This window comes from Eleutherodactylus coqui, chromosome 5 (genome assembly GCF_035609145.1).
Source record: "Eleutherodactylus coqui strain aEleCoq1 chromosome 5, aEleCoq1.hap1, whole genome shotgun sequence".
Classification (NCBI taxonomy): domain Eukaryota; kingdom Metazoa; phylum Chordata; class Amphibia; order Anura; family Eleutherodactylidae; genus Eleutherodactylus; species Eleutherodactylus coqui.
Genome location: NC_089841.1, coordinates 142049356 through 142066918, shown reverse-complemented (window position 1 = coordinate 142066918; position 17563 = coordinate 142049356). Strand labels below are relative to the sequence as shown.

Below are 17563 nucleotides of genomic sequence, written 5' to 3'. Positions count from 1 at the left end.
GTGCGAGCGACACATTTGTGTGTGGAATCTGCGCGATAGATTTGCATGGCGGCTCCAAACAGTCGCCAGACAATATGGACCTGGTCGGGGGGTCCTGCTTCTCTAAGGGGGGAGGGGGCGTTAGGATAGCGTGTTATGTCACCTGTGACGTAGCTATATTGATATATATGTACCTCCCTCAGCTTATAATTACACAGAGACATGTCTGCGCCGGTGTCAAAGCGGCTTCCATTTTGTTTGTTGCTTAGCAAGAGGAGGGCAGACGCTGCCTCACTTGGCCGCGAGCTTCTAACGGCGCCGTCAGCGAGCTGTGGGGAGATAAACGTGCCTCCCGCGTAGCTGCACCGTTAGTACGTTACACGGTGAGGCGGAGCAGCCCACTGCCCGGGAGGAGGAGGGGGAGCGCAGGGTGTCCCCCGCTTGGGTCCGGGCCACAATGACGTCACCGACTGGCAGAGAGACTCTCCCTAGGCGGCAGCCAATCAGCGCGCAGCTCTCCGCCGCCGCCTGTGAGTGATTCCAGCGCTCGCGCTCCATCCTCCTCAGACAAGCGAGGAGAGGCCGACTGAGCGGCCGCCATTATCCTGCCAGGGAGTGACATGGCGGCTGTGTGTGTGCAGGGTGTCCTTCCAGCACCTCCCAGGACTCAGCTGTGTGTGTGCTTCTTATGTTCCCCACTGTACAGGACTCTGTATGAAGAAGGAAGACTAAATGTATAAATAGCACAGCAGGTCTGGATTATCTCCCTGTGACATGGAATCCATCTTGGTCACATCTAGGTCATGGCACACCCTAAGTCTGAATTCAGTAAAGCAATTGCCTTCTTGTTTTTCCCTCTCTGGAGCCTGGCACTGCCAGCTGTGTCTGGGCATTGCTGCTGCTGCTGATGATGAACAATAAATTAGCAATTTTGGTATTTTTATTTTTTTTCCTTTTTCAAAATTTTTAGCCCATTTGTGAACAATTTAGTTTTATATTCCTCTCTAGGTGCAAACTGGTAAGGAGATCTTGTGAAAGTGTTGCAGCTGCTATTTGTAGCCTGGGACGTTTTTGTGCTAGAGTTGCATATATGTTCTATGGATCTAGAGCTGATAATAAACTGCAGTCCTTACATGATTGTTCTTAATGGTCTAACCAGGAAATCCAGTGTATTAGCGCTTGTCACTGACCTCTACATAACATCTATGATGCAATTCCTTACATTTTGCCTTTTTTTTCCTTCTTGTTTTACTTTTGTGGAAGTGAAAAACTTGTAAAAAAAAAAAAAAACTTAACAAAAAAACCCCAGGACAGATCCAACTGGTGTAATACGTAGGACGCTACACTGCACCAGGATGGTTCTCCAGGTAAGTACATGCTTTTGTCCTTAAGAAGGAAGTAGAGCACTGTAAAATGAAGACTAAATCCCCATCTTAATGGCTACCTCCTGGATCTGGTAGCACACAATGGTGCACTGATCTTCCCCATATAGTCCCCCAGCACATGGTGTTCCATGACAGTAGTCTATAGCTGTCTTACTACATCCAGTTTCCCCCTTTCCACTTGTAGCTAGATCTCCCAATCCCACTGCTGTTACCAATCCATGTTTTGAGTAGCTTTGGGAATTGATACTTTTAGCTTCTTGGTGGTGTCAGCTCAGCCCATGCTAGTAATGTGAATGCTGAGTCAGAGCTAGGCCGTGCTGCTCACAAAGGGAGTGTGGCATGGTGCCTGCTAGAAAGATCCATCTGCTAAATGGCTGCGGCCGCTGACTAACTCCTGTCCTTCTATCCTCTGCACCTACAGTGTAAGAATAGGCACAATGAATCACTTGCTTAGCAGCTCTCTAATTATTCTGAAGGTCTTTAAATATTTAGCACAGCTGATTGTAGTTGGCATTAGCCTGCACATTATGCCAGGGTGTAGAATGCAGCGAGCGATGAGTTTATTAGCTGTGCTTGCCCATATTAAGCTGCTTACTGCTGCACAGCTCGGCCTCCATGATGTTTATCACACAGGGGTGTTGCATTAAGCAAAAGCCCTTAGTAGAAAAGTCTAGAATGTGCTGCCTGTTTGCATCACTCTTAGTTGTCCTAATTCTATAGAGGTGCCCAGTAGAGGCTTTCTAATGACGGCCTCTGAATACTGCGACAGGGAATCATTGCTTGTTTACACGCAGGATCCATGACGGTCTTTCTGGATGGATGGGATGTGTATACAGTGGCTTAAAGATCACAGTTTGGCTACGTCTTCCCGGACCGGCTCAGTTTCTTTTATTATAATCTACAATTCTGGGAACCTCTTAAGGTGCATTTTAGGTAAATTGTGCTAAACTCGACTACTAATACAGCCATCCTAGTCTTGTGACGAGGACACTGCAGACGAGGGTCAGATATATGTAATTACCTACATTTTATATGCTTTTTTTTTTTCAGCAGACTCCAGCAGGATGCATTCAGATAGTGCAAAAAAAAATGTTTCCGAAAAAATGCATCTAGGTTTTTTAAGTCCAGTTCTGATGCAGATTTTTTTACCACACTTGCTGTATACAGCCTTTAAAGAGAATGCCATATTACATCTGTCTGATAGTAGCCCTTAGGCAGCTGACATAGCAGTAGTGGACTTTAACCCCTACAAGACTCTGCCTGTATTTGTCCTTTGCACCAATCGTTACACTTACATTGTGGGGTAGAACGTCATGTATTCTGTAGGCCACACAAGAAGACCATATTGTTTTTAAATATTCTTCTTTTCAGATCAAAACCGGATACTAGCATGGTAGGAGAAGTCTTGTTTATAAATGGGGTTTATATATTTTTCTCCAGTTTTTAGACACACTGTAACTCTGTTGCCTTTCAGGGGCTTGGGTTGCATATGTACATGTGATGAGATTAAGATGTTGTTGTCTCTCTGCTGTTGTCACTAGGAGCGAGTCTGTTTCTGTCGTCTTATCCCCAGAAGCTTTCTTTACTCAGAGAAAATCCCGGCTTTGATATCCCTCGGGCTTTCTAGGGCGTCATTGGCCATATTCACTATCCCTGCGCACTGGAAAGAGAAATGATCCGTTAGGCACATTTGCTCCTTGTTTGTAAGGCGCTATTGAACTGAAATGCTGATAAAGTATCCGTGGGGTGCATAGTGGATGCCATAGAGTAACTGTATCCAAATGATTGCTCCTTAGGTGGGACTGAAGCTGAAACCATTTTCCTTTAAGAAGGCTGCTGTTGTTTTTGTACTTGCATATCCAGACCAGGAAGAACAAGATGTTATGAAACCAGAGCAATGAGTCATTGTGTAGCCTGCTATGCATAGCTGTAGTAGGAAAGGCTCAATCAAGATCGACTCTGCCCATAAGGGAGTGTTCAAGCAGGATTAGGGGTCACTGCAGGTGATCCGTGTAGTGTCTGGGGCAAATTGGGATGCTCACTTAAGAGAAAACTACAGATTGGAAAAGGCAGAAAGGTTTGTTATTCCATAGCTGGAATATTGGGATCCTTTTAGTTAGCTATGTAACAGTGAATTAGAAGGAAATGCTTAGTCTTATGAAGAATGTGATCACAGCAGGATGAGGTAAACTATGGATCTGTTCTACTCTCGGGGCAAGATAAGACTCGAGCAGTAACTGATGTGAATCTATAGTGCAAGTATTAAGCCATTACCTTTTTTCCATAAATACAGAATTGTCATTTTTGCTTATGTTAGAAACTAAGATAAGTTGTTATATCCTACCGTATACATATTGGAACTAAAATGTATTTAAAAGGCTGTGGGGAAAATGTATCACAGCCGGTGCAAAGGTAAAGTGAAGAATTGTGCCTAGGAACCGGTCAGATTGCCTTTTCTTTTCAAAGGGACTTGTGAAAAATGAAATTTGGAATCTGCTCTTTCACACTTCTTTGTACCAGTTTACTCCTATGAGGTCGCCAGCTCAGGTACATGTTAAATGCATTCTGTTAATGATCATTTGTGTCAGCTCAGCAAATTTGGGTTTTGTTAGTATATACTCTTTATCTTCTAGTTGAATGTGGAGTTAGGGTGCTTTTACGTGAAACTATTTATTGTGCACATGAGCGAATAATGACAGTTGGCTCATGCAGCAGATGAATCATTCACACTCATCATTCAGTTGTTTGTTTACTATACTAGTGAATGAGAACCAATGAATGATCGGTATTTAAACCGAATGATTAGTGAAAAAGGCAATGATGATTTTCATGCTTGCTTGAAAGTGATAAGCAAACAAATTATTCGATTGTTGGGTGTGTTTACAGGGAACGATTCTTGTGCAAATTCGAATGATCCAGCGATTGTATTTTTTTATTTATTTTTTTTAAATTCACTTTTCTAAACTATTTTTGTTCCATGTAAAAGCACACACTTGAAGGCAATCTGTCACTATGCCCTCACTGAGAGCACCATAAGGCAGCGCCGGTCGCACTGATCAGTGACATGTCCGCTGTATGTGTCTGTGCAGTAGTTTGGGGAAAAATTGCATTTTCTTAGTAGCAGCCAGACACAGAACTAGTCTTTTGATATTCATGAGCTGCAGGTTAGCCACACCCATCCCACCCTCCTGCCAATCATTGACAGACATATCTACAATAAGAGTGCCTTTCACTATCATAAGGTACTCTCAGGGAGGGTTGCAAAAAAGATGAGTCTCTTTAAAGAGTGACTGCACTTTAAAAAAACCCCACTTTAGTATGTCAGTGACGTGCTGGGTTTTGATCAGTGCAGGTACTGGGGGCCGAGACCCTCGCTGATCACTGAAATGAAGGGGCAGAAGCGCTCACCCAGCTCTGTGCCCCTTCGGCTGTCAGTTTATTGTTGGCTCTTCTTGGCAGCTGAACACAGATGCGTAGATGTCTATAGAAGTCCATGCATCCGTCTTCAGCTGACAGAGGAATGCTTGAGAGCCTGTTCCATACAATGACACCTAACGTGCTCCTTACATGTACAGCAGCCATTGGGTTAAAGATACACCCACTAAATAATTGAGTCTAATGCAGAGTAGCTGGATCTACCTTGCTCTATACGGAATGTGTGATGGTGCATACGAGTACAATAAGTTTCAAGTACATCATCGTTTATAAATATGCAGTAGTTTTATGTAAATAAGGGTTAAACTGTTATTTAAATTAAGAGTTCTACAACTTTGTGATACAGTACTAGGTTGCTGGTAGTGAATGAGAATAGTGTTTATATACAGAGGCTGGAAGCCTGCACATGGCAGGTCCTGCCCTCTTGGCTGGGATAAAGGGACTGGACTGGAGAATGAAACATTGTAACAGACTTAATAGTGACATTTATGCAGCTGCCAATGTATTTAGCTGAGAGTCCTGTCTGGCCCAGTGTTCCTAAACCAGCAAGCTCTGAGCCCCATTTGGCTCACTATAGAAGTGCTGTTTCACCGTGTGCATTGGCTCCACTAAAACGTAGACCTTTACAATATTGAAGATGTATCCTAACTCTGGTACCGTGCCAATTTGGATGGTGGTATACCTATTTCTTCAGTATACACCTCTTATAACATGCAATACCGATTTATTCATCTTGGCAAATTCCCAGCGTTTTAATGTGTCTTACAAGGTCTAAAAGATTGGGCACCAATGGGTATAGGATTGTAACCATTTCTCAGCTGATAGGACTAGATGTGTACTGGTTTACAGTTTGAGCATGACACTGGGGCAGATTTATGAAGCCATACGAGAAATAATGTATTTTTTGACCATGGCAACCAATCATCACTCAGATTTCAATTTTCAAAATCAAGGAAATGAAAGCTGCGCTGTTATGGTTGCTGTAGCAGGCAGTTTTCTTGGAGACAGTTCTTATAAATCTGCCCCAGTGTTCTTTCACTTACAGAAAACTAATATCTTAATTAAATAAAGTACATTTGAAAGTTGTTTTGGGTTTGTAAGTTCTAAAATTTTGCCCTTTAAAGGGAATCTGTCACCTACTTTTAGCCCCATAAGCTTAGCTTACGGTCTGAAAGTAGGTGACCTGGTGAGTCCGGGGATGTAAGTGTTCTACTTGCCTCGCCCAGTGTGAGTGCTGGAAGTCACTGCTGAATGCTAATTTTATAATCGACGGACTACTCGTCGTTATAGAGTGTATTAGTGCATAAACTGTTTCTTTTTCTTTCGACTATTCAAATTCTGTGCTAGTTTGAAGGGGGAAAAAAAGTGTGGGGGGGAGGTATGTCCTGCTATATCTTTTTCGCACATAGAAAAACTACGCGCAAGAAAAATAGGGCTTGCCCTATCTTTTCCCGCTTATAGTATTAAGGTGTAAGAATTCCGATAGTGAAAATGAAACCTTTGAAATCAATGGGTTTGTTTCCTCCCGTTATGCGGTCATGATTTTCAAGGCCATATAACAGGACAAAATGCCCATGTATTTAAGCCTTAACACTTACATCCCTGGACTCAGTGGGTCACCTACTTTCAGCCCGTAAGCTTAGCTTATAGGGCTAAAAGTAGGTGACAGATTCCCTTTAAGCAATAAAGCTTATGGAATCCATGTTTGTCTGCATTTTAATCTCTTCCATCAGTATTTCATCCATATTGAACATTGCAGTAACCATTACGTTAACGTGATTATTGGAGTCAAAACTGTAGTTTAATATTGTATTGAGCGTGTAACATGTGGATTCTTCAATGGCCATTGATACAATTTTAAGGGTAGGCAAAAAGTATTCCTGTCCCAGACATTTATGACTTCTTTGCTTGTTTATAGTGTCCACATTCCACAGATTGTCATTGCTTACAGCGGACCTCGTCCCCATGCCACCTTACAATTTAAATTCATCTATTCGTATGTTTTTTCGCTGCAGTAAATGTCTGATAGATACATGATGGGCTGTTTCTGTAACTCTGTTGAAATGTCCAGCTGCCACCCCACCAGGCAGGTCTGGGGGGGGACCTGTCATCCCTCCCCCCAATTCTCAATATAAGGCTTCCTACACACTGCCGAGCACAATATTGGGCCTTGAAACTCTGTCCTATATCGTGCATATGCGATGCGATTATCTATGTAAAAAAAGCCTCCTGTCAGTTCGGTGAGGTTGCCATCCGCCAGCGTGGCTTTCCAAGGAAACACCTATAGAGAGGACATGCCACGATTTTTTTTTCCTGCACAGTGATGAAAACACAAGTGTGAGTGGCCCAATAGAAATCAATGGGCATTTAGCACTGTGCATTACGTGCAACACAATACGACCTCGTAAGTCAATCCTCATACTGTGTTTAAATTCTTCATTATTAATAGAAACATGATTACGTGGGATATTTATTAATTATATGGTGCTAAAGTATTGAGCAGTGGTATACAAGGGTTGTATCGCTAACCTCAGCTCTGGTTCCCGTCTATAGTGCCTCGCCACCCTGAGAGTTTGTTGTGAATCAGAGTAAATTACAAGGAGTAACTATTAGATGAGTGCCCAAACAGTACTCTTAGGGCGGCGTGTTTGCCTGTGCAGAGAATAGAACCCATACTTTTCAATGGGTTCATTTTCACTTTCGCTATTGCAAGCGCATCTCCCGCACACAAAAAAAGCAGCATGCTCTATTTTGGTGCAGATTTGTGTACCATAGGAGTCTATAGGATTTGTGCAAATGCGCAATGAACTGTGAACATCGGGGACTAATGAAGGCTGCACAGACTTTTAGATCACAGTGTGGGTGAACGGTTGCTGGCAATGCAGAATGTATGATAAAATGTGCAGATATGCATGCAATAGTGCCCATTTTGGCGCAGTGAAGGTCATGCTATCAGGTGCATTTTTACGCTTAGGGTATGTTCACACTGCAGAATGAACTGGGCAGAAAAAATCTGCACCAAAATGAGCATAAACCACACAAACACTATGTTGTTTTTTTTTAGGTGCAGTATTTGCATTTGATTTCTATGGCAGAAAATGAAAAAAACAAATGACCCCCCCCAACAAATTAATGGGATGCATATTTTGGTGCGGCATCTGCGCCAAAATACTCAGTGTGAAAATATCCAGTGGCGTGTAAACTCTAGATGTAGGCAAGATTTTCTTTTTCTTTCGTTGACAGAAGGCACAAATATTGAGAATAAGCAGCATATACGCTATATAGTAAAAAGGATTCCACCTTTAGGGCTCACTCACATCGACGAATGGGGGCTGTGTATTATGTGCGTATTCTTCACGTGCGTAATATGTAGTCCCTAATGGTGGTAGTATCCACCAGAATAGGACGTGCTGTTTTTTTCATGTGCGTAATAAACAGATGTGTAAATGGCCCAAAGTAAATTAATGGGCTTTTAAGACTGTGTATTACACTTGTGAAAAATATGCAAATAAGAAAGATGGAACAATACCTCTGCTGCGCCACCTATTGGATGGCAGCATTCCTTCAAATCAATGTCAGACCCTTTTATACAGGTTTGTATAACAATGATTGGGAATAGGAAACCAAGCCATATATAATATGATCTGTATAAAGGGTCTGAAATTGATATGAAGGAATGCTGCCATCCAATAGGAGGCGCTGCAGAGGTATTGTCCATCCTCTTTATTTGCATAAATTATTCAGAGGAGCTTGCATGGTAGAATAGCTGATAAACGGGACCGCATGCTGTGCTCTGTCTGGAAGAGCTGATTACAGCTGATAACATTGTATCAAAGGAATGTAATCAAGGAACAGCGGGTGGTCTATTCCTTGACAGCTCATGGGGGCTCACATGCTGCTACTTGGTACTAATAGTCATTAGTACCAAGTAGTAGTTTATGCAAAATGATTGCTCAAAAGCCATCTTTGCAGTGTAAATGCACCCTTACTTAGGATCTTGAAACCAGAGTGTTGGAGGTGATCTTGATTTCAGTGGAACTTTTATCTTACACACAGAAAAGCCATGGTTTGGGGATTTATGTATCATAGTCCTTTAATACCTGTTTTGAGGTCCTATCGCAAGATAAATGTGTAAATCCCTTTCCAAATAAAATCATATACAATATTTAAGCAGTGTGCATGCTTTAAATATGAGTGACTTCCCTACGGTGTCCTTGTGCCAAGTATTTCTGTGAGTTTAATAGGCCTTAGGGCTGACGTGAATGTCTACTCAGAGCTTGAATTACCAGTCTGTGCTGACGTTTTTGTTTCTTGCATAGTTTTCCTCTGTGTTTTTGGTTGTATCATCCTGAAGAATCCAATATACACAAACAAACAAGGTAACTAAATACTTCACTATTGATCATCTCCTTTCGATCGGTTTTCATATACTCTTAACATGTGGTGACATGTTTGCACGACAGAGCCGGTTAGTTTCAACATGGGACAATGGTTGACGATTAGATGAAGGCTCGACTCGTTAGCACTTGAGATGACATGACATCACATTACATTTCAGGAGACTGTGGAGATAAAGGTGAAGGACTATGCTTCAATGTTGTTGTTGGTCAAAATGCACCACCAGCTATGTGTGTGTAAATTTGTGAGTTGTCATTTAGTGGAGTCTCCACACCGGTGTCCAGCTGTCTCACAACCAGCTACAAACTGCCAGACTGAGTACTGCTGTAGCCATAGCTCCTGAGACGGTGGGGGGTTAGGAGGGGATGTAGTCCACCCTTAATCCCTCAGTCAGTGCACAAGGATGAAGGAATTGTGATGACATCACCGTCATGTGATCAGGCTCTGCTGGTTTAGGATCTGCAATGATGGCACTGTCATGTGAGCAGGGGTGGAGTTCTGAGACCATGTGACTAATCACATGATGATGACATCACAGGTCTCGTGAGCACTGCACCACTATTATTAGCCTTTTACTCTCCAGCTCAGTACTATGGAGAAATTTAGCAACCTGAATGGTTCTGATTCACAATTCCAGCAACGTGATTGTTGTTTGGGTTGTCTGATTCAACCTGATTGGTTGTTAGTACTGAGCTGGACAGTAAAAGGCTAAGATACTGTCCGGCTCTGTGTTTTATATATGCTTTAGGACCTGCAATGACGTCCCCGTCATGTGACTAGGGAGTGGAGCATGTGAAGCACTCACTCACACATACACTCACAGACAAGTGGTCATTAGCAACAAAGGCCCCAATGATGACTCTAAAGGAGCTCCAAAGATCGACAGTAGAGATGGAAGTATCTGTCCATAGGACCACTCTAACCCATACACTCCACAATGTGAGGCGTTATGGAAGAGTGGCCAGAAAAAAAAGCCATTGCTAAAGGAAAACCTGTTTGGAGTTCAATAAATACATGGTCCCTGGTCAGATGAGACAGTTTTTATTCATCATGGGAAATGCAATATGGGGTGCAAACCCAATACTTCCCATCTTCTTAGGAACACCAGTCCCACATTGATGAAAACCTCCTGCTGTGGGGATGCTTTTTACTGGCAGGATCTGGAAAACCAGTCGGGAGTGAAGGAAAGAAGGATGATATTAAACACAGGGTAATTCTCAAAGAAAACATATACCAGTCTGCTGGTGATTCGAGCAGGACAATGATGATAAACGTACTGCTAAAGCTACACTGGAGTGATTTAAGGGGAACATTTAAAAATCTTGCAATGGCCTAGTTACTGCCCAGACCTGAATCCAATTGAGAATCTATGGCAGGACTTGAAGACTGCTGTACACCAACACAACCCATCTAACGAAGGAGTTAGAGCATTTTTGGGGAAAAAAATCCTGGTATCTGAGCTAATAGAGACATATGCCAAGAGATTTGCATCAGTAATTTCAGCAAAAGGTAGCTTCACAAAGTATTGACTTGCATACTTATGCTCTTTATGTCTCTTATTATTGTTTTGTGTCACAGTAAAAAAAATATATATTTCACCTTCAAAGTAGTAGGAAAACTTTGAGAAGTAAATGGTACAGACACCTTTTCCTCCCAAACCCTCCCCCAAAAATCCAATTTAAATTCAAGGATGCAACAAAACGGGAAACCAGCACGGTGATGAAAAATTTAGCAGGAGACTATTGAAATATATATTAGAATAAATTATATAAGAAAATAAATGTTACATATAATATTTACTAACAAGCTGGAAGCAGAAAGCAGTTGACATCCTCTGTAAAGTTTTCCCAAGAGATGGAGTCTAAAGTTACTGTGAACAGAATCTAAAACGACTCTCCTGTTTCAACTCTTCAGATTTCCTAATATACAAATTATAGGGAGGTGCATTATTGTTGTCCTAATTATGCACGCGGTATTCAATGTAGTTCTATTGTAGTGCTACAGCCAGCTGCCTTACTGTAAGTATTCAGCACTGCTCTCTTTTAAATGCAAATCCAGCTCTAGTATCTGTGTCTGGTAACAGAGGCTCTGGGAGGGGGTTGCAAAGCACAGTCCTTTTTATAAAGAAGTCCACAGCAGGTGCTCCAAGTCTCATGTTCACTCCAGCAGCTGACAAAAAACATTGTCCCACCTGTCAGACTGTAGACAAGCCAAGTACTGCGGTATCTGGATACAGAGAGAACACACAAGCTGAACGTGCAACAAACTGTTCTGGAGGCGAACAGAATAAATACTTTCACTGACAATAGGCAGCAGTTGGATCATGCTTTGCAAACTGATCAATCACATGCTTCTCTCAACTGTTTGTCTTTTTCTTCTGTATTGTAGAACTAGGATGTTTAGTAAGAAATGTATACAATGTTTCAAAATATGTGTACTACACTATTTACACCAGAAGGCCACATCAGCCTAAGGGCTCCCTCACACGAGTGTTTTCCGCTGGCGGTTTTCCCGCACGGGGAGCACAAAGCAGTACACAATGCATTGTGTACTGACAAATCCCCATACACTAACTTGGCGTGTATGCATAGGTGATATGCGCCAAGATACGTAGAACACGTCACATTCTTTTTTGCACGGGTATTTTACTCGCTGTTGGTATGAGGCACGGTTGATAATAATGTAGAGTTTATTACAGCATAGTACGCACAAAACCCAGGAGCGTAATACGCGGTAAAAAATGCTTGTGTCAGGGAGCCCTTATGGCTGCCTTCAAACGGCTGATTGTATTTCTATAGTAAGTGTTTGCTTACATGAGCGTGTTTTCGCAATAAATTGCACAGTGAATAAAACCCATTGATTTCAATGGCTTACTTCACATGAGCGTATTTTATTACAAGATGGGAAATACATGGCATAATCTATTTTGGTGCCTATTACACCCTGCAATAGGCCATTGAAGTGAATGGTCCGATGCAAACATGCAGTGAATACACAGGAAACCTATGTATTCACTGAGTATTTGCAAACCCTTTCAGTAAGGCTGTCTGTGTTCTTTTTTGCGTGCACAAACACGCGGTGTATTTGCGCATATAAAAACGTGTTCAAAAAACGCAGGCCACATAAAATGAGGCTGCGGACCAGATTCGGCGCACAGGCCTTGTGTTTGACATGTGATTTACACAATAGTAGTAATGTATTTCCTGATACAGTATTTCTAGATTTTGATGACATTCCATAGGACTGTTCGCTTGCATCAGACCCATTGTGGACCCACAATCTAATTTCACTTACTTTCTAGGACACACATGTCAAACACATGGGACGAATCCGGACCGCCACCTCCTTTTATGTATCCAACCGGTCGTGCAGCAATTCTATTCACAGGCATTCCAGTCACCCAGCCTACAGCAGCGGTCCAGCAGTGGCAGTCTGTGACCGCTGTTCTCTTTCCTCCAGGTGCTTTAATGCGCTGTCCTGTACAGAACACAGACGCCAAGGTGAGAGGTCAGCGGTCATCAACTCAGCAGTGGCTGCCGCCGCACCAGTGCTACAGGCTGGGCGAGTGGAATGCTTGTAGGGATGCTGCAAGGCCAGAGACCAATAGGTGGTCTATTACTACTGGAGCCACTATAGGGGTCACTATTACAACTGGGGATACTATGGGAGCACTATCACTATTGGGACACTTACTACTGGGGCCACTATGTTGGTCACTATTACTATACAGTCTTAGGCTGGCTGCACATGAACAGATTTGCATTGCTCAATCCGCAGTCGGCAACAGCACCATGGATCTGCAGCACATACCTTTCTGACCATGCTATGCAAAAATGCTTTTTCCAACACGCTCGCAGAAATAAATTGTGATTTCCGCGAGTCTAGGAAAAATTTGAACACGTTCTACTTTCATGTGGATTCTGCATTGGCGGCTTCCATTTAAGTCAATGTAAGCCGTCCTACCTGCGGCCCATTCGCAGTTGACATTGCTGATAGGTCGCGTGTACTCGCATGATTGCCTAGCGACGGCGCGGGAAAAACACAGATTAAAAAAAAAATATTGTACTGTGCATGTCTGACAGCGAGCGTCCGTGGCCATTCGTTATTCAGATTAAACAGGTACACATGGTCACTGGCCGCAGCCGTTGCCGGATTCATCTGCAGGCTCCCGCATGTGGAAACCGACCCATCCCTGTGTAGCTGTCCTTACAATTACAATCGGTCATTTGAGGGAATCATAAGGCTGATGTGGTCCTCAGTGAAAAGGAGTTTAGCACCCCTGCTGTAGGAGATACTGTAAAGGAAGTCCTTGTACCTTTCATTGGGGTTGTGTGACCCACACAAGCATAGAATACACATATGGCTATGTTCACACATGCGTTTTTTTCACTCTGTCTAGCTGTTCCAAACAAATAGCTTTTGTGGGCCTTGTGTGGTGCAGAGTGTTATGGCAGCAGTATGAAGTCTGAAGGTTGCAAGTTCAATCCCCACAAGGTTCAGGTAGCCGGCTCAAAGTTGACTCAGCCTTCCATCCTTCTGAGGTTGGTTAAATGAGTACTCAGCTTGCTGTGGGGTAATAAATAAAAGAAACATTACTTGAAAGTGCCGTGGGATAACAAGTTCCCTCTGTCTTCCCATGAATACAATGTAAAAAGAAAAAATGGCTCCAACTGTGCTTTTGTTCCACTACAAAAACTGGAATGGATACGAAAAATTGAGAAATGCACTGAAATTGAAAGGTCTTCAGTTTCAATGCATTTCTATGGACAAAAAAAACTGAAACGTTCTCTTTCCATTTAGCTGCTTCCACAATGGAACAGCTAGATCGAAAGAAAATATGTTAGTGTGAACTTAGTCTTACTTAGTTGCTAGTCAGATTTGTATTCAGAACTCCAGAACTGTAAGGTATCAGTGTTGGCCATTGCATCACTCATAATTAATACACAGCAATTGTTGACAAATGACAAGGCTGATTTCAATGCAGTTGCTGTAATTTTACAGGCTCTGATTTATCTACACTTAATTTGAATGAGAACTGGCACTAAGATTCCTCTATTGTTATTCATCCAATTATAGGTAGTGTTTGTCCTTATTTTCCAAGAAACTTAAGCCTAGGGCTGTGCGGCAACTTTGGCAACAACACAGGGTACGCAGTCAAAGATCACCGTGTGGCCTTGCAACATAATGAAAGTTAATACAGTTGCATTGTGGATTGCAAGAAATCCAGTGATGTTGGATTTCTTGCGATGTGTGGATCGTGGCACCTTGTAATCCGTAATATGACTACATTGACTTCCATTATATTAGAGAGGTTATGAAAATTGAGATTATTTTGTTTAGAAATAAGACGGCTGAGGGGTGACCTGATACGTATGTATAAATATTTCAGGGGACAATACAGAGATCTCTGCAATGATATGTTTATACCCAGGACTGCGACTGTAACAAGGGGGCATCTCCTACATCTAGAGGAAAGAAGGTTTCTACGCCCACATAGAAGGGGGTTCTTTACTCCAAAAGTACTGAGACTATGGAACTCTCTGTCTGAGGACGTGCTCATGGCGAACTTGATAAGAGTTCAATAGGACTCCTATACGTCTTTCTTGAGTGATACAATATTATATGTTATAATCAATAACTTCTTAAGGCTCGGTGATTCAGGGATGTTTTTGCTTTCCTCTGGATCAACATTGGGGGTAATAGGCTGAACTGGATGGACATATGTCTTTTTTTAGCCTTACATACTGTTGTGATGTCACTGGGCTGCACTGTGATCTTTGGCTACGTGACCTGTTTCATGGCCTAAAGTGCCTATGAAGCCCTAGCATTATTTGCAATGACTGTTTTTGCAATAAGTTTATAGAGGTTTAACAAGACTAAAAAATATTATGGACAGCACCACTTGTACGTTAAATATCAGCCAGGGTCAGTGCAGCCACCACAATAACCACCGCTTTGATCGTGGAAGCTCTTGCAGAGGTCATATATTGTTCATGTGACCACTGCAGCCAATCACTGGCTTCAACAGTCACCTCCCAGTGGCCCTTGGGGATTTGCAAATCCCTCTTACATTTCAAGTGTGCTTGTGGTAAGTCACCTCCTAGAAGAAAAAAAAAACTAATACCAATCATCTAAGCAAATTATATTAGGCATAACTAGAGTTGGTTTAGGTTAATTCACGTCTTTTGAGGCTGAGATTTTTTACTTTTAGATTTCACATGTATCCCATGATGCATCAGCACTGCCTTAGCTAAGGTTATACCATTCTGCCTGCTGTGGAGACAGTGTAAGTATTCACCTAAATAGGCTGCAGATCATAAGCATCCAGTCAAGAGGATAACCTGTAATCTCCTCTATTATAACTGTGTGACAGGAACTGTGTGATCATCATTAGTTACTACGACAGGAGATTTTGTTACCCTCAACACACTTTCTGTGGTAGGGATCATGTAATAGCATCACACAAACTGAGAATCTGGCTAAATAATGAACATAAATCTCTAATTAGATCTGAGCTGGTCAGAAATGAGATCACATGACAATCTGAGTAAAAAAAGCTGCGAGTTTCAGATAAAAAGGAATAACTAAAGCTGTCCTCACGTTTGCATTGGAACCTCCGGTCGGAGGTTCTGTCGCAGATCCAGCACAAAACACTGGAAGAAATAGCACTGCGTGCCAGGCAGCTGAGCGGAAGTCTAATGGACCCCATTATAGTCATAAGACGGACCCGTTTAGCCAGGGAATTCCCCTTTCCTGCACCCTGAACGGAGCAGGAAAACTGAATACCCCTGCAGACGTGAAAGCAGCCTAAAGTAACATTTGCTCACTTATATATACAGGGGGTGACAGCTGCATGATGAATTAATAAAAAAAAAATATCACTGGAACGACCCCTAAATAAAAAAGATTATTGTTGCGGTATAACAGATATTACAACAATGTGACAGCAGTGTAGATGCTACATATGAGATAGGGGTAGTCATTGTGATATCACTAAAATAAGCTTAGATCATTGTCATTTTGATCTGTGTATTTTGTAGTAAGTTCATCTTCTACATGAAACCATTCCGGTACTAGTAGATGCTTGCAACATGGTACACAGAAAATCGACCTTCAAATTTCAGCTATATGTAGAAATACCTAGTCAGCAGCAATGCTTAGGCAACCCGTGCCGACCAGAGTTGTGTCACTTGGTGTAAGAAAACCACGTGATCAAAAGGAAAACCTTTCCAACACCACCACACAACTCATATTATGGGTTTATAGATTTTTGCTGTATGTGCCACATTATGACCTCTTCCATCAAATGACACAGTTATATGAGATTCTTTTTCAAATCTTTTGTGTTTCTGCTTTGTTGTTTCTAGGGAAAGCCCCTTATCACAATATGGCTGTCTATGTGCTATCATTGTCCAATATGTGCCAAGGACCTGTGAACAGTTCATGCTTAGAAAACCTTACTGTGGTATGTCCTAACATATGGATGACTGTATGACTACTACCAATGTACTTCCTCTTGTCAATAAATTAGATTCACTAAATCCTTTTTGTCTCTCATTATTCTCCATATACAATTGTTTGCTTTGCTAATGGTTAGCATGTTCAGAGATGCTCTTAATTGCATATATATCTCTGCATACAGTCATGTAATGAAAATAAATAATTTTTATATACTGCCAAGATATTCTGCAGCACTTTATAAATCAGAGGGATTAATGTTTTGAACAATAGGAGTGAGACCCCTCCTCGCAAAAGCTTACACTCCATGAACAACTAGGGGTGAGACAAAAGCTAAATATCCTAGTTCTGTATAATGGTCCAGCTATCTAATTTTAAATAGGATAGTGCACATAAGTGGCATGAACCAGTTACCAGTCAGTATTGGTGTGTGTACAGAGATGAAGTGCGCTTTAGTGCATGGAGTGTGGAGGATACTGTTAGATAAAGGAGGTCCGGTTCTGAGGGAGAAAGCAGAAGAGGGTAAATTGAGCACAACTAGAAAGGGAAATGTGACAGACCTCCCTAAAGGGATGTGTTTTCATGACACAATTAAAACTGTTGATATTGGTGATTAACCTGATTGTCCAGGGTAACGCATTCCAGTAAACTGGTGCAGCTCAGGAAGGTTCTTCAAAACGGAAGTGGTAGGTTGTGATTATGGAGAATTTTAGTCTAAAATCATTAGCAAAGCAGAGAGCACACGTGTAGGGTGGTAGACAGGGGGAAGATATATAGGGAGGTGGAGCACTGGGAAAAACTTTATTGATGACCATGATGAGTTTAAATTCTATTCTGTAGTGGATGGGCGGTTTGACAGAAAGATGAGCCTGGCTGCTGCATAAGGCTGTGGAGAAAGTTGCAAATGT

General features: G+C 42.1%; 1 long non-coding RNA gene across 1 annotated transcript; it reads left to right on the top strand.

Annotated features, from left to right (window-relative positions):
- Nucleotides 1-235: 235 nt before the first annotated feature.
- On the top strand, nt 236-16729 carry LOC136627857 (uncharacterized). The gene is made up of 4 exons (XR_010792827.1): nt 236-1346; nt 3831-3911; nt 9119-9178; nt 15409-16729. It is a non-coding gene; the product is annotated as an uncharacterized lncRNA (long non-coding RNA).
- Nucleotides 16730-17563: the final 834 nt, after the last annotated feature.